This window comes from Carassius auratus, chromosome 45 (assembly GCF_003368295.1).
Source record: "Carassius auratus strain Wakin chromosome 45, ASM336829v1, whole genome shotgun sequence".
NCBI lineage: Eukaryota > Metazoa > Chordata > Actinopteri > Cypriniformes > Cyprinidae > Carassius > Carassius auratus.
In genome coordinates, this window is record NC_039287.1 from 9816252 (window position 1) to 9839054 (window position 22803).

The 22803-nt window shown below is 35.7% G+C and overlaps 1 pseudogene; it reads left to right on the forward strand.

Annotated features, from left to right (window-relative positions):
- Positions 1-806: 806 nt before the first annotated feature.
- LOC113063217 (sorting nexin-17-like) lies at positions 807-22752 on the forward strand (annotated as a pseudogene).
- The last annotated feature ends 51 nt before the right edge of the window (positions 22753-22803 follow it).

Below are 22803 nucleotides of genomic sequence, written 5' to 3' on the forward strand. Positions count from 1 at the left end.
ATTACTTAAAAAAAAAAAAAAAAAAAAAAACATTATAGGCACAAATTCTTTGTTGCTCAATTCATTAATGTTTAATTTACTATTATCAAACATAAAGTTAAACTCCAATAACAACAAGTTGTTTGGCTACAAAAGTGTCTTTATCCTATGTGGATTTTGGATTGCCCCAGGTCAGAGAAAGAAAGAAAGAAAGAAAGAAAGAAATAAATAATTTTTTGATTTTTTTATTTTTTTTATTTAAATTATGCCCTATTAATTTAGGCAACTCTATTAGTCATTTTGGTGTTTTATAATTAACATATTTTATTATTTTTGTTCTTTATTATTTTTTATATGTTTATTGTTATGAAGTTGTAAAACGTATTAAACATAGCAGTTAAAAACAGTACACACACACACACACACACACACACACATGTATGTATATATATATATATATATATATATATATATATATAAAGCGCCTCGGTCTTTTCAGTGACCAATTTTCTGAGAAAAAAATAGCGCCTTAAATAGCCTACCTCAATCACAAAGCTTTCTTGAGAAATATGGTTTAGTTAATATTTAAATACTCTGATGCAGTTTAACCTCATATTTTGCTTGTTGTATCAACCATTTTTAAATCCATTTCATTGCTAAACCTAATATTAAGTTAAAAACACTTACATTCATAATTAAACATAAGTTTACATAGTTTGGGAGAGATTGTTTTCTACAAACAACGCTTGGAACTTGTTCATGCCAAAGGTTCATCTCGAACGAATATTTTTACGCAATGACCTCCCCCCGCGCTAGGAGAATGGTTTGATCCAGACTGTTGCAATGCTTCGGCGGAGAACAGATACATATTGAATACATTACAGCAGAGCGGTTCCGTTTATGGTGTTGGAAGGTTTCGTTACAATGCAGACTGGTGTGTGTTCATCTTAACCCCATAACAAGTTGGAGTACAGTATTGGTATCTTGAAACGACAAACGATTTCTTTATTTGTTTCCTCTCGTTCGTGTGTACCAATGTATGTAGAGGGACTGTACACATCCGCGGAGCACCTTTACGTGGAGTAATCTGAAAGTTTATTGGATCGCGAGCCTTGCGACGACCCTTTAGTGTTTTGCAGACTCGACCAGAACGTTGTTTTCAGTGCGTGAGGAAGTGAGAGGACAGATTAGACGATACATTGCTGACAATGAACGTGGAATTACCTCCAGTTGCAACATGGCTGCTGCTTAGATGTTTATTGGAAAAGTTCAGCCCTGAACACTAAGAAAGTTTTAAAACAACCCACGTCGCAAAAGAGACGTTTTCTGGTTTAATTCCGCTCTGGACAGGACTGAACTGGACTGGACAGGGAATCCGGAGCGAGTGTAGCTCGCAGTCATTCAGTTTAGTCCCTGCATGACAGCAGAGGGCTTTCCGTGAACTCTCTCGCTTTTAACAGCATTTTCATCTTGATCAAAGACTTTTAAACTTAAAGTAGAAAATGCATTTCTCCATCCCCGAGACGGAGGTCCGTTCCGATGAAAATGGATCGACATATGTGGTAAGTGTGGTGGAGGTCAAAGCAATGCGCCTAGCTTTTACATTCGGTTTGGTGACGCTGTAGATAGAACAGAGCTGCTTTGAATCGTTGTTGTGAACGAATCTTTGCAGTGAACGGATCTTTCTCTGACTGATGGAATGAGAGGAACATGTCCGTTCATTCAGAAGAGAAAGAGGAACAGTTATATGTTAAAATGACTGATAACTAGAAATAACATGATATATGGGCATACTGTCTTAGTTAATTTAGTATGTTGGCTATTGTCATTTTTTAAGTCCTTCCTAGTTGACAAAATAGAGCAAAAGTGTACGTTGTTGACACTCTTTCTTGAGTCTCTTAGTAGTCTAGAAAATCTAATTTTTAGAATTTCAATAAAGGATAACAAGATCAATTTAAATTTTGAAATACTCTGTACCCAGATAGCACACATACGTCTGGAAAGCATCTGCTGTGTACAATATATATATATGTGTGTGTGTGTGTGTGTGTGTGTGTGTGTGGTAATACTTTAGAATAGGTAACACTTGTTAACTATTAACTAAGACATTTCTCTCAATAAATTCTTAATTTGCTGTTTATTAATAGTTAGTAAGGTTGTTGTAAGGTTTAGGTATTGGGTAAGATTAGGGATGGAGAATAAGGTCAATTAGAATAAAGCATTAATATGTTCTTAATTAGCCCTAATACATGGCTAATAATCTAGTAATATGCACGATAATAAGCAACTAATAGGTGTTACCTATTCCGAAGTGTTATCATATATATATATATATATATATATATATATATATATATATATATATATATATATATATATATATATATATATATATATATATATATATATATATATATACTGTGAATCCAATTAACACAACAACTCTGTGCCTGCATTTTTTGTTTTTCATTATATATAATAAAAAAGGCAGGCACAAAATAATTGAAGGTGGAATCAGATTAGGAAGCTTTGGTCGTTCAGAAACACTCTTGAGTTGTTGTGTGAATTGGATTCACAGTGTCTCAGTTCTCCTGGCTGGCGTTTCTCCCTCAGCCATATGCAGTGCAAGATTGCCATTTCTTTCAGCATAACAGTTATCTAGCATAACTGGAAACATAGCTGGCCTAATACTCTGAAGACATGACACTTTATTTTTCTATGAAACACAGAGTCTATCAATAACAGACAGCTCCAGTTTCATCTGTATTGTACTGAACTGTGGATTGGTTACAAAGCATATTTTGCCTGAATTCTTTCTCGTTGGTGTCTGCAGATGTAATATTGACTCTCCTTAACCAACACATAATTTGATTAAGAGGCTGAGATCATTTTTGAGCTCCACTGCACATGCATGCTCTTAGCAGTCTTAAAACACCTCCAGTAGACCCGCAAAGGTTTTAATTCACTGACACGAAGAAGATATTGTGAATCATTCCTAACACATTGACTGCTGACATTGTTTGTGTCCACCTGTGACTGTGATTCAGAGCGAATTTCTCACCAGTAACATTTTCAATAGCTAAGCCTTTCAAGGCCACCGAGATATAAATTGGTCAGATGTACGAATCACACTCACTTTTTACTACTTTAATATTTTTATCATTTTCTTTGATGACAACATATTTGAGATATAGATATGAGATATGTATGAATCAGACTCACTTTTTACTGCTTAATATTTTTGTTTCATTTTCTTTGATGACAAGATATTTGTTGTTTTGCATAATTTATACTGGTTTTGCATAAACTAGTTCTCCCTGTTACTGGTCAAGAGGGGGATCTGTTAGATATTTTCATTTGTTTTGAATGTCTCTTATGCTCAGCAAGGCTGAATTTATTTGATCAAAATCCAGTAAGTATTATGAAATATTATTACAATTTAAAATGGCTCAGAAATCATTCTAATATGCAGATTTTCCTGATTAATAAACATTTCTGATTATTATGAATGTTATAAGCAGTTGTGCTGCTTTATATTTTGTGGAAACAATAATGCGCTACCCTTTAAAAGTTTGGGGTGAAAAATAAATAAATTAGTCATTTTATTTATCAATGATGCATTGATCAGAAATGACAGTAAAGTGTAAAGACATTTATAATGTATTTCTGTTTCAAATATATACTGTTCTTTTGAGCTTTAATCAAATAATCCTGAATTTTTTATCACATAAATAACTTATATTTTACAATATCTTCAAATATAAAACAGTAATTTAAAATTTTAATAATATTTGATTAAATAAACACAGCCTTAGTAGAAGAGACATTCAAAAACTTAAAAATAAATCCAATTCTTTTGACTGGTATAAATTATGTATAAATTATGTATAAATATGTATAAATTATTTAATTAAATTCTAAATGATTTTAATGTTATATTATTATTATTTAGAAGGTAAGACAACATTTTAACATATAAAATTTAGTTTGTTTTTCATGTAATATTTATGTTTTATTTTATTACAATATACAGATGTTTGTAATTTTTTTTAAGAAAACAGTTCTACCTAAATTTCCGAAAGTCAGCTAAAACCGATTTTAAAAGCTGCTTTGTTTCTCTCTGCATTCTCTCACAGTCGGAGGGATTTCTCTTCAGAGAGCGTAATGTTGTCTTGCTCTATATTCGACAGGGAGTTGCATATTTGCAGTGGAGCTGTTCATGTCACCAAATATGCATACTTTGCAGAAGAGCCACAAAAATGAGAGTGGGCTGCGATTTAAATGTCAGACTTCCTGTTCAAACACAAGGACAAAAAAGTACAGAATTTCGTGAAGACTTGCATACTCATTCTTCCTTTTTTATGTTTGACGACAAGTAAAGGCCTGGCAGTTTCTTCCTCCCCGTGTCTGTAAACTTGTTCCAGCTTTGATGACTCATGTGTTAGCTGTGTAGCGGAGGTTGCGTGCCCTGCTGTCAATAATTGGTTCAACGCGTGCTGTACATATTTGCAGAAGTATTGAATAGCGTGGAATGCATGAGGAATTCTGAGAGGTCTGTTGAGAGCATTCTTATAGTATGCCACAGTAAGATGGAGAACTTTACACAACAACCTCCTGAAACAACGTCAAACAAACTAAAGCATTTTTGTGTGTTACTCAATTTGCTTGCAGATTTTAAAGACCACATGACCTGCTAGAATGCCTTAAGAAATCTTTTTTCTTATGGTTCCGCTCAGTGTTTTTGAAACGGCCCCCTCCATTTGTTTTTTCTATTGTGAAATCAAAGTCCCCGTTATACATAGACATGTTTTGATTTGTGATATAAATTTCACAATATCGCAGCTGTAGCCTTGGTAAAAAATTTAACTGACTGTTTATTTTTATGTTTTTCCTTCTGCAGGCTTACAATATCCATGTGAATGGTGTCTTGCATTGTCGAGTACGTTACAGCCAACTCCTAGGCCTCCATGAACAGGTGAACACACATTTTCATCATGACCTTCATTTCAGAAATCAGTATTGCACTCACATTTTTTAAAATGCATCAAGGATTGCCTCGGAATACTGCACATTAAAAGCTGTTTGTCACAAAGCACAGTCGTTTTTAGTCACTCTGCAGTTAGCCAAAAAAACAACTGTAATTTGCTTAATAATATTTTCTGAAGTTGTGTGAAGAAAAACACAGACATGTTTGATCTGTGGGCAGGATTAAAATCCAAAAGTCCACCAATGAAACACACATTTACTTCTCGTGTGAACAGAGAAGTGGTGAAGCTATGATCATACAGTCACAATGTTGGGAAATAATTCGAGTGGTCACACACTGAAAGTCACACATTGTTCTCATAAAAGGATCCGCTCACCTATCTAACACCTACCAGGTTTACAGACACTAAGTTTCCTCATGAATGAGAGAGAACTTCAGTGATCTCACCATTAAGAGCATGTTGTGTTTCGCAGCCACTGTTGCTAGGTAACAGGGCGTTGAGGGCCTAGTCAGATCATACGTGGTCATATGACGCAATCCATAAAAGCTGTCGTGGTGTGAGGCTTGCAGTTAACCCTTAAAATAGGCTTTCAAATGATAATAATTGTAAAAAAATTTTTTTTTAAAAATCATACTTTAGCATGAACTTTTGTGTTTTTTAAAGTTTTCTTTTCAGTAATTGTATTTGTAGATACCTCTATCTATCTTTAGTTATGTTAATTTTAGTTCTTTAACTTAAAGTTATTTATTTATTCACCATTTCTAGTTTTCGTGTAAATTGTGCAACTGGTAGAGCAGGTTGTGGGTTCGAATCCCAGGGAACACAAGATAGTAGAAAATTGTTAGCCTGAATGCAATGTTAGTCACTTTGGATAAAAGTGTCTGCAAAATGCATAAATTTAATTTAATTTTTAATTTAATTTAACTATCGAAAATATATATTTCCATGTAATTTTCTTATTGTGCCTTTGAATAAAAACCCGATAACACCGATGGAGCAATAGCAGGCATAATTTTGGTAGATGCTGTGAAGTGTAAACAGATTTATTAGCTTGGTGCCCGTGAGACCCGCAGTCAGCATGTATGACAGAGCAGTGCACAGCGGTCAAGGGCAGGCAGTGGTCAGTTTAATTTTGTCCTCTCAGAATAACCAAACATTCTGTTATCAGAATTTGACCTCATCAATTTAAAATGAACTTCTCTCCCTGTGTCCTTTCAGATAAAAAAAGAATATGGTAATAATGTGGTGCCAGCTTTTCCACCAAAGAAGATCTTCACCCTCACACCGGCTGAAGTCGAACAGAGGAGGGAACAGCTGGAGAAGTACATGCAAGCTGGTGAGATTTATCTTCACAAAAAGTTTTGAGACTAGACTCAGTGTTTTAGCTCCTAAATGCAGTTTATTCCTGTAATGCAAAGCTGAATATTCAGCATCATTACTTTACATTTTGAGTCTTCTGAGAAACTCTTATTGCAAATATTGCAAAAATATTGATGACTAATTCTGCACTAGTTTTTTATCCAATCAGAAGCTCTCTAAAATTAGGATGCCCTTCCCCTAATACTGCTTGCAGCTGACTTGCTATTAACAATCAACTGTGATGAAGCCTATTGGTTATCAAAAAAAAAAACATCCCACTCAAATGTCCTGTTTTGTGCAAACACACGAGGAATTTACACATCTGACATAAGAACAGAAAATCATTCAAATAATAAGACTTAACAATGAATTATAATAATGTGTATGAATCTGGAACAGTAGATTTATGTACAGATTTGTGCATTATTTACTCTTTATACAGCTGTATAAATAAAGACGTGCATATGTATTTACATAATTCTTGAGAAAGATGCAGTAATTATAGTTGGAGAATGAATTACAGATCACAGGTAATGATTCATGTGTTTGCTGTTTAAGCTGGACATTGCGCTGTGGGGTTTCTCCTGAAGTCCACTATCATCTCCACAGTTTTAAGCATGTTCAGTTCCAGTTTGTTGTGACTGTACCAGACAGACAGCTGCTCAACCTCTTGTTTGTAAGCAGACTTGTCGCTGCCTGGATGAGGCTGATGACTGTAGTGTTGTCTGCAAACTTCAGGAATTTGACAGAGGGATCAGTAGAGGTGCAGTCAGGGAAAAGAGCAGTGGGGAGAGAACGTAGCCCTGAGGTGCTCCAGTGCAGATGGTGTAGGTGATGAATGTGAGTTTTCCCAGCCTCACTAGCTGCTGCCTTTCTGTCAGGAAGCTGGTGATCCACTGACAGATGGACACAAAAGGAAATCAGCAGTGCTGGCAGCACCAAGAGGCGTTCGCTCTAATCCATTCCAGCACTGGCTCTTTCCATCGAACAAGCTAAGCCTTGTTGAGCTTATTTGCTCACAGTCTGGAGCTGCTCTTGGCTGGGGCTCCCTTCAGTTACATCATTGAGAAACATGGTTATGGAAAATTAACCGACACAAACACACAAGCTGTTCAGAGCAAATATTTTGTCAGTTTGTGCAAATCCCTTGCGGTTGTTTGCTATATTTGAAGTGAAAATAAACATTATAGTTTATGTTGGTCTGTTTCTCACTAGTTTTTTTTTTTTAAACTAAGGTTATTATCAGTCAGGGAGGGATTGTGATATTTTTAAAGAAAAGGCTGCATTGTTTACCAGATTAGTTTAAGTTTACATGACTTTGACAACTGTTTAAAACATTGAGGTTTACATTAAGGTTCAGTTAAGACACAAGAATAAGAAAGTTGTGTTATTACCTCAACATACACAAAAACATTCTGACTATCATTCTACAAACTTTCCCAGAGGAAATTTGTACCTTGAACCTTTTAAAGTAGCATTGATGTATTCTATTTGCTTAAGTGAATTGTTTGTGATATTTGTTTTGATGAGCTTTTTCTATTTTCTAATGGTTTTCTGTTATAATATATTGCAAAACGTTATTTATTTCTCTGATGGCGAAGTTGTGCTACTTTAACTGTAATAGCGTTTTTACATTAATTTCTTTCAAAACCTTTGAATGGTAGTGTAAAAGTTTAATTACATTTTTATTTTTTCATTATATGCATTGAACCAATTTCATGTGCTTCCACAAATAGCATGCTATTGAGTAAAATTTTAAAAACAGTTGCCCCTATAAGTGGCTTCAGCTTGTTTAAATACATGTTTATATTAGCTTTCATTGTAGCTGAAAGGTTAATAAAAAGTACTTTGGAGTTGGTTGTCAAGTTGTAAGTTTTAACACCTTTAATGAAGAGCTTTTTATTTTCTCCCCGCAGTGCGTCAGGACCCCATTCTGGGATCCAGTGATATGTTCAACAGCTTTTTGAGAAAAGCTCAACAGGTAGAATTTCTATATTCTTTTTAGTTAGTAAAAATGGTCAATTATTTATAATGTTTGAGTAATTATCATAATTGCAAATCTAGTATATATAAATTGCTGCTATTTGAAATACTGTGAAGTAGGTTTTCCTTTCCATGTTTAAAAATGTCCTTGTCATTTTTCTGCATCACTAGCCTCTACATTTGCCTTCAACAGTCAACATTTGTATAACAACCTTATGGTTTCTAAATATAGAAGTGACGCAGTTGTCTGTCTTAAAACCTCCGCCCTGCCAAAAATGTTTTTCTTAGTCTTCCAGTAAAAGGGTCAAACACTGGTGGATCTGATTTATCTCATTTCCTTATTAAGATATACTCAAGTGCATTGAGTGAAGAACCAGTAAATGTGCCTCTGTGTTCACTTCCTTACATTCCAGTACCATCCTGTTCTACATTTGTTGTCTGAATCGCATAGATTGCATTCATTCTTCAGGAATTTCGTTCCCCACCCCACATAGATATTGGCAATTTCGCAGTCAGATCCCGTCCGTCCCCCGGCTGCGCATCAGAGAGCAGTCTGCAGGAACAGAATAGGACATTAGACTTGGCCTTGTGTTTTCATTTTCCAATTTCTGTAAAGATCTGCTGCAGTGGGAGATGAAACATGTAGGAAGAGGGGTGGGTGGGGTGTGAATTTGCAAAAAGCAGAGGATACGACAGTAAAAGAACAGTGACGCTACTTTTTATCAATAAAACAGTCAGCAATGTGTTGTTTTGACTCTTGTTTTGACCTTTCACCAAATCACTTCTCTTCTCTAGGCATGTATATCTTGCGATTAAGCCTGAATCTGTACAGTAAAACACACAACTCAAAACATTACATTTATTCTAAAATGAAAGCGTTCTCAGACGTAAAAGCTGGGATACACAGGAAATGAAACTGCTCTGACTATGTGTGTTTTTTTCTGTTCTGTGCTCTTGGAGTGAGTGTAAGGGTATGATTTTAATGTTATCCGTACTGCATGTTCATCAGATTATTCTGAGATCATCTGAATCTGACAGGAAGCATCAGAAGTTGAATTAGAGTTCAGCACGAAGTTGTTTTCCCAAACACTGTTTGTCTGTGCTGCAGGAGACCCAGCAGATCCCCACTGAGGAGGTGCAGCTGGAAATCTACCTGTCCAATGGCCAGGTTAAAGTCAACATCCTCACATCTGACCAGACCGAAGATGTTCTGGAGGTGAGAATGTTGTTTTGTTATTGTTTCCAAAGCACACATCTGCCAGGTTTATGCCTTTGTCTTTTTGAATAGTAATGTATGTGGTTTACTGACACCTTTCATTGTAATGGAGAGCTAGCAAGAATATTTCAAATTCTAAACTAATTGATATGGTCAAGGCCAGAAATAGATAAAAACAAGACATTCACTCTTTTCTTTGATTTTACAAGTAAAGGATTTATATTTGTTAGTGCCTTTAAACACTGTTCTAACTCCATTACATTTGTTTATTGCTCAGCTATAGATATAGTCTTATGATACAAACTAAACCCATATTGTTTTGCCACAATTTGAATGTGATTTCTAGCTGTTATCAATCAATAAATAAAATGTATATGTCTGAACATTAAGTAATTAAAACATATATCACGTATAAACTAAAGCAAGATTAAAATTAAATAATTTAAAACATTTATCATGTATAAACCCATCATAGGAATAAATTACATTTTAAAATATATTCAAATAGAAAGTAGCTGTTATAAGTCATTTCAGAAAATGACTTTTTTTTTTTTTTACTGTATATTTGATCAAATTAATGCATGAAACATTTAGAAGGCAACACTGAACATTAACTACAAGTCTAAACATTTAGATGAATCATTATTATAGACTTTATTCCTTTTTCAAATAAATTAATTCATACAATATGTGTTGTACTTAGTCTGTGTTAAAAAAAAACAAAAAACAAATCATGTGTTTCTTCACTGATTCTTCACTTAGACTTGCTCTCCAATCAGCAAACACATGTTTGTGCCTGGGATTTAAGGGCTTTAAGGAGCTCTTCGTGGATCATAGCTTTCCCATGTGCACTACACAGCTCTCATTAAAATGCACCCTGCACCCATATTCAGCTCTCTGCTGTGTTATTCAAGCACACTGACGACACAAAGTACACTTTAGCACCTGATGAAAGCAAGAAAGTCAAGTGTTACACATAAAACAGGCATAAACTTAAGTGTAATCTGATCATGGGATCTCCTGGGATGTAATGGTTAACACCTAAAACACAAAACTTCCAAAGCACTTTTAAAAGTTTGGGCACAAAACAAAAGCTTGTATTTTTATAGAATGATGCAGCAAATATAGTAAGGAAACACAGAATGGAATATGAAGTTTGTTTTCTCTGAAGAGAAAATCTGTCCCAAGAAAAGCATGGCAATGTAGCAAGGACAATTACTTGTTTTTAGTCACATAGAGACATAATTTATCAAGATTAATGATTCTTAATATCTTCATCAGGCTGTGGCCTCAAAGCTTGACCTTCCTGATGAGCTGGTGGGATATTTCAGCCTCTTCCTGGTTCAGGAGAGGGGGGATGGGGGCTGCACGTGTGAGTATAACATTTGACTTTTTTAATTTTAAGACCATTTTAACATTTAACATAAGCAGAACTCTGTTGGCATTAGATGTGACCTGCTGGCTTTAGCTTTAGTGGTTTGGCTGTTAGTAAATCATGTCTAAAAGTCAACGTACTTCCCCTGGACTGAATGTCAGTGCAGTCCCAGGAGCTCAAAAGAGAGGTCTTTGTTCTGTTGAGATGTCTGCCCACTCTTCTCAAAAGTAAACTGAGGTCAAGTAGATCAAACTTTGGTCGAGCTGTTGTTGGCATGGCACACACAGCTCTGCTGTCGGCCTGTAGTGCATGTTAGACAAACATGGTTATTAGTATTGCTCATACTGGGTTAGGGATTGAACTAATCCCAAACCATAAGTATTAAATGTGGTGTGTAACTGCCTCATACTCTTTCAGCTCCAGATATGGATGATACCTCAAATTATGCAGCCAAACCCTGAGATTATACATTAATAATTTACATGCATCCTTATGTTGTTCTGATGTCATGGACACAATTTTTTTTCTTCGGATTTTGATACATCACTTGTTTTAGGAATAGTAGCTAACAAGTTATATATATATATATATATATATATATATATATATATATATATATATATATATATATATATATATATATATATGTTAGTATGCATAATAACTTTGTAATAATAACAATCTCTGCTTTGTGTTAAAACCGCAAATTAGAAGTTAGAACTCTGAGAAGGAAGAAAGTACTGGAGGTTAAAAATCAACATTAAACAATGGTGCATTAGAAACAGATCTGCTTTTCTCCTTATTCTGTGATGATAAACAATGTTTGTTGAGATGTTGTTGGCAGGAGTAAATGGAACCACAGCGATATTCTAATTGGTTGTCACTCTATTGATTGATTGCGTATGGCATGAAATGCCCTGTGCAGAGAAATATGACTTGCTCCATCTGGAATTAAACCGATTATACACTCACTATGAGGAGTTGTTTGCTTGAGATAATATTTAATAATATTCTGGCTTCGAATGACATGTATCATTTTTCTAATAACAATATAGAGAAAATAAAAATATTTCCGGAGTCCAGAATTTTTTTTCTCCCCTCAATTGTTCTGTTTCCAATTCTGCCGTCATCGTGTTACATCTAGCAAAGGATGAACCCCTAGGAGAGCAGTAGAGTTTTTGGAAGTGGAATTTTTTTTTTTTTTTTATAGACTTCACAGACTTGGTTCCAGTCTTGAAACTTAAGGGCATCTCTTCTCTGATTTTATGCAGATGTCTGGCAGTCTCTCTCCTTGTCTGGATGTAATGTTGTCATTTTGCTTGTGGAACTTTCCATGTCTGCTTTTGAGCTGACATTGTTTGACTAGTTTTAGCACATAATCACCCCGGGTCCTTGAGGAATGATATGCTATGTGCCTCTCACTCAATTGCAAGATCCTCACCTGAAACAGGCTTAATACGGGGTCAGATTTGATGAACAACAGTCCCCAGAAGAATCCTGCACAAAAAGGAATCTGACATCCTACCCAATCTTGGCAAAAACATTTTTTAGAAAGATAAATGCCTACAAACAAAACCTGGTTTTCAATTGACCAGCAGTGGAGCCAAGATCAAGAAATCTGCCAAAAAAACATGGCAGTGTTATGCTAAAAACAAAATAAGGAAAATGTGTATTTATATAACGCTTTTGAAATCTTTACAGTGACAACCATTAAAAAACAATTAGAAATGTGGTGATGATGTTGTTGTTGTAGTACATGTGTTTTTGAGACATTCCTAGCACATAAAACCATTCTTGTCTTAACATGCTGTCTAATGTCAGACCTCTGAAAGGGTAAGCCAGAGAGTAGAATGAAAAGTTGTGAAGGCATGGACTATGCTAGAGATCTTACTGTCGTCTCTTCTTCTTTTCACACTCCTGTTTTTAATGTTTCTAAAAGCTCAGTGTCCATTTCAGTTCAATTCCAAGCTTCCGTCTCTCCCCCTTTCCCATCTCTAGAGAAAACGTATTTTCGAACAGCTGCAGCATTTTTTCTCTCCCTCCCTCCCTCTGTTCCTCCTCTACTCTCTTGCACAAAGTGATAAACATGTTATTGTTCCCTCTATGGCTTGAGCCAGATGGATTCTCCCCCATTTCACTTTAGTTGTTGTCATTGTTGTTATTCTGCAAATGTCCTTGAGTCTGAAGGCACTCATACCATTCATCTGGTCTCTCATTCCCTCGTCCAAACCTCTCTGACCTCCCATGGGGCCCCAGACGTGAGAAAACTACAAGAATTTGAGTTGCCCTACGTGTCCATCACCAGCCTGCATAGTCCCGACTACCGCATCGTCCTCCGTAAAAGGTACAAAACTTATTTCGAGTGTACTGGTTAAGCATTTGGTCAAACAGCAAAGTATATACAGGTATAATAAGAATATACACTTATTTAGCTTAGAGAGGAAGTTATACAATTTGTTAACTCTTCTTAGAATGCTTCTAAATCTATAACAAAAACAGCCTTTTTAAAGGAACAGATCACCAAAATCATTTAGTCTTCTTTCTGTGGAACATTAAAGATATTTTGGAGAACATATGAGAAAGCATATGCATATCCACCTTTTTTTTCAACGCGGAAGTAAACCTATGGGTGAGACTTCCTGTTCAATAGCCGCTATAGTTAAATAATGACGAGAATAACATCATGCAGTAAACGTAAAACTCTTTGCACTACAAACAATAATTAAGATAATACATTCAAATAATATGATAAGCCACACCAACTTTCAATATCAAGCAGCAAAACAAATCCACGCCCATTTTAACGACAAGAAAAAGGTGGACATTTTTGGAATCACTTTTTTAAAACTTTTTTTTTCAGCTGATGAATGGCAAAAACATTGACAGCCAATCAGAATCCACCATGCTTTAGAGTGCTTGACATTTAAAGTGGCAGACAACATAATTGCAGAGCATGCTAAGAAGACCACAGAGCATTATCATGCATTGGTCAGGATGCTAAAATAGTTATCTTTATATAGTTCTTGCTCTTGTTGTGAACAGGCTTTTAAAGATGATAGAATGTTGTTGAACTATCCCTTTAATAGAGCTTATGGTGCTTTCAGACCTGGCCTGTTGTTTTGGAACATTTCTTATTGCTCCTCTTCCTAGTAGGTGCATTTTAAAAATGTTTTACAAATGAATACTGGACTCCTGCTCAAAATTATAAATTGAATATAAGGACACCTTCAAAAAAACAAAAGCAAAAAATAAGCTTGCAAAGCTGTTGTTGTTTGATAGTAATGGATGACTGCCGTGACAGCTAAGTGGAATCCCCGAAAATAAACCATGGAACTTTGACCAATGAGAGAACAGCTGTATTAACAAATTTGGTCCATTTAGAAACTTTGACGTGTGAAGGTAAACCGCACCAAAAATTAAAAGCAACAATGTAATAATTTTAATTGTTTTGGAACAAAGCAATCGATCTACAGGTGTGAAAGCAACCTTAAACTCTCCAGATTTCCAGTTCAAAATCGTTTCTCAGAAACTTCATAAGTCCTACCCAAAGTGTAACTTTGTAACAGCTCTCAAAGGGCTATTCAACTCATGGATATTTGTTTCAGGAAGAGGTGTCCCACAAGGCTCTATCTTCCCTCTGTTTAAATGAGTAGAGAAGCACTTTTTGCCTTCCTGTCGTAGACATGGGTATGATCATTACCTCAGCGGTCTGATCCTGTGGTTCTGTGCAGTTTTTCATATCTGCACTTAAGACTTTTTGGACTTGCACCTGCTGGATTTAGACACCTCTTTTATTACTCAAACGGTTTCTGAAGTCCTTTGCTTTACAGAATCTCTGAAGTGGTTAAAACAAAACAAAATTCATTATTTATTCCCAGAAAAGTGCACATACAGAGTGTAAATGTTGATGATCCTAGTGGTTTATTAACAGCAGTATTCATCAAATGCCCTTTGGAGTGTGAGGTTTATGTAATGGAATAATTAGCGAGAATCAGGGGAGATTTATTTCTGTAAAATCTCCAGCAAGGGCATTGAAAAACCACGTGTTTCACCATGTGCATTGGAAGCAGGTGTTAAAGTGTTAGGTGAATCTAAATTTCCCTTTTTTAGCACATTAGCACAGCTTAGCAGAGATTATTTTGCTAAAAATGTTTTACCTTTCACCCACTTTATACATCCTTCCCACTAAATCTCACACCTCGTCATCATATACTGTTGAAAAAGGTGCACAAGATGCAGCCGTGTTTTTCTTTTCAGTCCCCTCAGGAGAACCGCAGGCCTCTTGACCTACTATAAAGGAGACTACAGACAGCCTTCAGCCAGATCCCACCTGTTCACTACATCAGGAATGGAATATAGTTCTGGCTGCTGATGGGATTTTGTTCTTACTGTGAAAAGATAGTACTTTAGGGTACATTTTTTAACAACAAAAATTTCACATAGCATGCTCCCATGCCTTTTTTCTTTTTGTTTGTCATGAATAGTTAAAAAATGTTCCAGCATCAACCGCTAAAAGCTTTCAAATGAGATTTAATGCATATCCAGTTTTGGCTGCTGTGTGAACAATATCCATTGTTATGCAGGACTGCATCTTTGTGCTCTTGCAGACTCTGCTAAATCGTATTTATCAGACCTCGTTCTGCCCACGGCGTGATGAGAATAGTTTTTGACATATGGATGGTCAGGATGCCCATTAAGCTGAAGACTGCTCATTTGCCAGTTTGTCATTTGCTTCATGGAGACATTCACTGCTGTAGCAGCATTTGTTCAGCAACTTGCTGTGTAGCTATAAAAGAGAAGCTTTATTACAGGACAGAAAAATTCTTTTAGCTAAGTTTAACATAATGGAAGATTTAATTAAAATTCTTCTAGACTATAAGTATTTCCATTTTGTTAGATGCTCAGGCGTGTTTATAGAAATTATGTGATTATGCAGTGCACATGATTGTAATTTGCTTTTTAGAAAATGGATGTGATCAAAGATGAATAAGTTAAAATATAGTATTTCCCTTACATAACTTATTCTCTCCTGGACCATTTTTAGCTACTGGGACACAGCATACGACAGTGATGTCATGGACGACCGCGTGGGACTCAACTTGTTATATTCTCAGGTAAAAGTCTCCTAGTTTGAAAGATACTCTGTGTATGGTCCATTGCACAAAAAAGTTGTCCTAAAGAAATTAAAACTAATGCATTTTCATGACTCCAAAACGAACTAAAATAAAATGTAAAAAATCCCTCCTCCTTTCACTCAGACGGTGTCTGACATAGAGCGGGGATGGATCCTGGTGAACAAAGAGCAGCACAGACAGCTGAAATCCCTGCAGGAGAAAGGCTCAAAGAAGGAGGTACGTTATTTGATCTAGCGTCTATGAGCTGGAGCTAAAAGCTGAAGTCCATTCTCAGACCTGTATGTATTATGTTGTAGCCTCGATAGTCCAGTAATTTGTGTTTGTTAGATAATTATCAGTGTCTAACTCTATTTTGTCCCACAGTTCATCAGATTGGCTCAGACACTGAAGTACTACGGCTATATCAAGTTTGATCCATGCATCACAGATTTTCCAGAGAAGGGCTGTCATGTTATAGTCAGCGCTGGCAACAATGAACTCAACTTTCACATCAAACTGCCCAACGATCAGATGAAAGAGGGCAGCTTCAAAGTCACACGCATGAGATGCTGGCGGGTCACGTCATCTGTAAGTTGAATTAATAATAAAATAAAAAAACGTATTTTACAAGATTGCAGACAGTATTGAAATTTTGCTGACAGAAAGGTCCATTGTTGATAGCATAGCGATGTATGAAGCACAGCTCACGCAGAAATCACTTTTAAACCAGACAGATTCTATTGGTCAACGTTGCAAATTTGTTTGACCAACACAAGCAAAATCTGCATGGGGAACCTTTCTCCCCATTGCAGAACTCCTGATCAAGTGGATTCCTACTGAATTGACTTGATTTTGCCAAACAGTGGTAAATGCAACCACACATTTAGCGTAATCATACCAATAATTGTACTGTGTGCATGCAACCAACTTAAGGTTGAAAACACCTGGTACTATTTAGTGTGTTGTTGTCATGATTCGATATTTCCAGTTTCTTGCAGAGTCTGGCTGCCTGCATCTGACCTGAAATCCACAAAAGCTTGTCATTTTGCTGTTCCTGAGTTCATTCCTAAAGTACTGAATAGTTGTCAAAGGAGGTCACATTTTAGAAGAAAGACCACGCCACTTGTATTTTAGACAGTTTCTTAAATTAAACCGGAAATAACTTAACAACAACTTTATTTTAGCATGTAATAATCAAATCTCTATAAAAAAGCTGTTGTTAATTAGTTGTAAAATAAAAGGCAAACATGCTACAAAATGTAACTTTAAAAAAACGTATTTTTTATGTATTACTTTTTGCATAAGTAAAAATTTAAATTCTATGCTATTTTGTTTAAAAAAAAGTTAAAAAAAAAATACAAATTAAATGTAAAAAAAAAACATTATAATGTACATTATGAAAATAGATTAAGTGAAATAAAGGCAAAAATGTGACTTAAAAAAAAAAACGTTTTTTTCTTTCTGTAGCACTTTTTACAGTAATTTTCTGTAGTATTTTGTAGTATTTTAGTATTACGACTAAACACAAAAGCCTGATTTTTCCAAATGATATGTACTACGTTTTACAGAAAGGATGTAGGAAAACTTCCTTTTGTGTCTCCAGACAACCATTTCCTCCAAATTCTTTCAATGACCGTCTCTTCAGGCATGTCTGGTTGTTTCATTTCAGAAAATGGGAAGTTGAAACGGGGATGAACAGAAACGCCGCTTTCCACAGGAAAATAGACTGTGCTCTTTGTCTCCCTACGCGCTTATAACGATCAGCTACATCCGTCTATCCATTCATATATTTATTTTACGGGAATTGACTAAATGTATTCCTTCATGGTTTTCTGCATGCATTTTATTATACCAGAATAAGGAAATAAAGACAATCAAAATTTTTATTCTACATCTAGTAAATAGTATTAAGTGTTTGTTTTTACTCTGTCCCTTGTTTTTAAACCGTAGATTAATGAACAAACGGCTCAATATCTAAACAACTTCTTGTGGGAATGTGAAAAGGCTTCGAATATTTGCACTTTGGTCCAGTACAAACAGTTTAATGCACGTTCTGGCATTTCATTAGCCAGAGGAAGTTGTCTCTGCTCCACTCTGCAGTGGTCTTGGCTTGGGCTTTGCCCTGGAAAAGCAGAGTAGTGTTACTAACGAGCTCAGAACGGCTGTCCTCTGAGACCAGGACCTGACGCTGAGGATGCTGGGACTGCATAGTCTGTCTAATGGAACTGACAGAGTTTCCTGTGTGTGTGTGTGTGTAAAGTCTGTTTTGTGTCTTCTGAGAGAATTCTTATGAGACACTTTTGTGTGGTTGTGCGGGCGATGCTGTGGAATTATGAGGATGATGACATTTAGAGCAGAGCTAATGATTACTAATTGAGCTTGAAGTTATTTGGTATGTAAAGGAGTTTTAAAAAAAGGGCCTCTGTAATTGCCAATACACAAATAACAATGATTATAATGATCGCATTTGTGATGACCTGGCCTAATTCTACAGCAGGTGCCTGTGGCGAACGGTACCCGCAAACCCAAGCAGTTCCAGTAAATGTGACGTGAAACTAGAGCTGGCCTTCGAGTACTTGATGAGCAAAGACCGTCTGCAGTGGGTCACTATCACAAGTCAACAGGTCAGAACAGAGTCAGTCACAGATTGTGTTATTGAAATTCTAAACTATTTTGTCTAAATTAGTGGAAAATAAAATGCTTAAAAGTTATTTTGTGATTTGCTGAAGATTTCAAATTTCGTCAAATTATTAGTGTTTTTAAAGATTAACTTTAAAGGGATGCTCCACCTCAAAATGAAAATATGGTCATTATACCCCCATGTTGTTCCACAATGTAAAAGCTTTCTCCACTTTCGGAACACAATTTAAGATATTTTGGATGAAAACCGGGAGGCTTGTGACGGACCCATAGACTGCCGAGTAAAATATTCTGTCAAGGTCCAGAAACGTATGAAAAGCATCATCAGAATAGTCCGTCAGCCATCAGTGGTACAACCGTAACATTATTATCATCGGGAATACTTTTTTCTTTACACTAATACACTAACAAAAATAACGACTTTATTAAAAAAATGTGTCTTCTCTATGTCTCACCACATCACCACAGCAGGCAACTTACAATATTGTGTATCAGCTGCGCCACAAGTTTACATTTTCTACGTGTATTTACACTTTGATTTGAAAGAAAACAGCGCATCCGAATGTTATCTTATTACACTTTGAAGAAACGTGCATAATATTTTGAGCGATGTGCCCTTTTGTGGCCTCGAGAGATGCCAAAATATTTTTTCCCTAACTGAAATTATGCCTTTTAAATTTGAATAAAATTAGAATTTTGATAATACTTAAGTAGACAATTCAAATGTAGTTTTTCATTCATTTTCACAGCCCTATTCTCATCGCTTCATAACATTACGGTTGAACCACTGATGAAGATTAGACTATTCTGACGATGTCTTTCATACTTTTCTGAACCATGACACTGTTATTTACTAGGCAGTCTATTGGACAGTCAGAAGCCTCCTGTTTTCATCCAAAATGGCTGAAATTTTTTACGGTTTTGGGACGACAAGGGGGTATTAATAGTGATTAATGACAAAATGTTCATTTTGGGGTGGAGTATCCCTTTAAGTGAGCTTAGATAAAGCCAAAAATAAAAAAATAGTGAATAAGCATTAAGAAATAAATATCCAATATTGACCAATAAATAGTAATAATTATAAAAACAGTTTGAGAATGACTGGACTAAGAGGTTTTTTGTTTTCCCCAAGGCTATCATGATGAGTATCTGTCTGCAGTCTATGGTGGATGAGCTGATGGTGAAGAAATCTGGCGGAAGCCTTAAAAAGGTCAGTAGGTCTAAGTTTGTCTTCTCGTAAAGACCTGCCAAATATCTGTGGAGTTTCTGAAATGTCTTTCAGTCGGTGGGTGTGTGTCTGTGTTTGCCTCGTTTAAGAGTTTGAGTCTTAAAACATTTTTGCCACGTGGATTTGGCTTGTTAAACCCCATCAGGAAAATCTGTTGTTAAATGTTCGTTAAATCATCTTTGTTTAATAGAGAGACTTGCAAAACTGAGCTCACTTAAAAAATAAATGTGGTCAGTTTGTATTTTGTCTTAATTTAAAAGGGAATTCTTAATTTTTTTCTCTACGTTTATGATGATAATGTGTTTCCAGCAGATGCAGAAGAAGCGACTGAATGGCTCGTTCCAGCGCTCTGACAGTCAGCAAGCTGTGAAGTCTCCTCCATTACTGGTGGGCTTAGAGGTTTTTGTTCATACAGAACACTTCTACTTTTGATATGGAAGATGTACTATTGTTGAGATATGACATGCATGACTGTTTTTCAGGATTCCCCTGATGCCAGCCGTGAACAAGTAGTCAAAATCTCTGTGAGTTGTCAACGTTTTTCATTTCCTTGTAATCAACTTACAATTGAAATATCCTGTTTTGAACCAATCTTATTTTAATATTATTTACACGGCATTATAGTATCTACTATTTTAAATTAGCTTTTATTCTCACATTTTCTAATTGTAATTTAGATTAACTTTATTATTATTAATTTCAGTAATTTTAGTACTTCAATTTAGACTTACTTTACATCCAAGGCACCTTTTTTTTAAAATCTAATATTCATCTTTTATTTTATTTCAGTTAACAGTAACAACTTTTTTCATGCTGTTCTGTTGATTTTTTATTTCCACAGACCAAGCTGTCTTCTGTCTCCCTGAGAGGACTTAGTTCTTCCAACTCAACCGGTGACATCCGTGGCAATGATTTCCACGGAAACTATGCCTTTGAAGGAATAGGGGACGATGACCTGTGATGGAGCCGTCCTCAAAAACTGGACTAAAGGAGGCAGATTTGTTTAGCGGTTTCTCTGTGCTGAGTGTAGTTCATTAGATGCCCAGTTCTGCAATATCGTAATCCCTTTCTGAAAAAAGTCACATCAGGGGTCTCAAAATGAGCCTGTAGTACATAATTTTGACCCAAGTTTTATGTCTTTTTACTATTTGTTTTATGAGAGGCCTCAAAGACAATGCTCTCTCATTTAAAGTAACAAGAATACGATAATTTCAGATTTGAGGCATAATTGGAGATAATTTCAATGGTTAAATTAAAACAGGCACCTCAGGGCAAGTTATTACATTCAAGAGAGACGTTAATTTGAATCTTGTGATGACAGTTGCTGAAGATGGGCTTTATTTGGATCGTACTTCCTTACTAGAGACACAAAACTGTGCTTTTTCCTCTCAAATGTCATAAACTGACAGGCACAAAATTCCTGTTATCTCATTTTCTTTTGGCTGTTTTTGATTGTAGTTGCTTACTAGAGTAAGATCCATACAAGAACATTATGTTCCTTTTAAAATCAGTTGAGAATATTATTTTATACAGATGTGCTTAATATTGTCCAGTGTGCCAATGTTGCTCAACCTTTTGCATGGAGGCGACAATATGACCAATAGCGTGGTAGATCTCTGCGACCCGATTCCTACTGCATATTCATTGCATATCCTAAGTTCAGAATTTAAATGACCCTCTTTATTGTGGCCTGCTTTCTCTCTGCCTTATGCTGATTCAGACGCCTTACAGTGTTAACTTCTCAAATTTAAATGTAGCGCCCATCACAATTTTGGTAACAAGCTTCTCTCATTCTGGCCTGAAATCTGGCTTTGTTTGGGGGTGTTCGGCAGGCCCGCTTGCACTAGCTGAACTCACGTCTTTTTTGCACATTTTTAAGAAAGGTAGATGGCTTGGGTATTTATTGAGATATTAACTGTGGGAAAACATCCTGGAACATTCGCAAGAGGTTTGTAGCTCTGTTTGTGTGTGTGTGTGTGTGTGTCTGTGTGTATGTGTGAATGCATTTAGTTTCTGTTCGATTATTCAAACCAATATATTAAAAAGGTTTCTCATAAATGCCAAAATTATAGTTCACTAAAGCATTTTGCACAAACATCATGGTAATGTCACTTTTATAAATGTACATGGAATTTTAAAAGTATTCTGAATATTTACTAATATCTGTATTATCTCAGCATATTACAAGCAATTACAGTTGACCAAATATAATCCAGGCGAATTAAAAAATATATAATAGAAGATCAGAATCTAACATTAATCAGTGTTTACAAATTGTAGAAAACTATTGAAAAACAAGTGTTTACAAATTTCATGTCTAAATTTCAGTGATTGTCTTCGTACACTTTATAAATTTTGTTTTGAAGAATATCATTCCAGTCTTTCATTTTATTATACACATTTAATCCATTTTGTATTTTCTTAAATACATAGTGCCAATCATCTCAGAGGACTGCGATCACATGGTGCTCGGGAAACGGCTGTATTTCACTTTTAATGCTGGGGTTTTAACTGCAATGATAGTCATACTGAATGAAATTCCCTTTTTCGTCATCCTGGACATATATAGAAATGCATATGATGCCTCCCATGTGCAACATATGTTTAATGCGAAGATTGTTCTCATGTCTGTGTGCTGTACGGCTGATTATTATTTTTGAGATGATGACTGTAATTTGTGATTGCCATGTTAAGTATGTTCACCAGCATCATCATCATCTAGAATGAAAAGGGTAAACCCTCTGTACTCTTAAACCCTGTGCATCTCTCTTAAATCAGTATGATATTTCAAATTCTCACTTCATTTTATATCCAAGAATGGAAGTTAGAGCCTTCTGGGTTTCAATAAATCTAGGTGCCAAACAATGCTACTCTGTGTTGTTTTCTGTTCCTTCTTGGATTAATAACACAAGCATGATGGG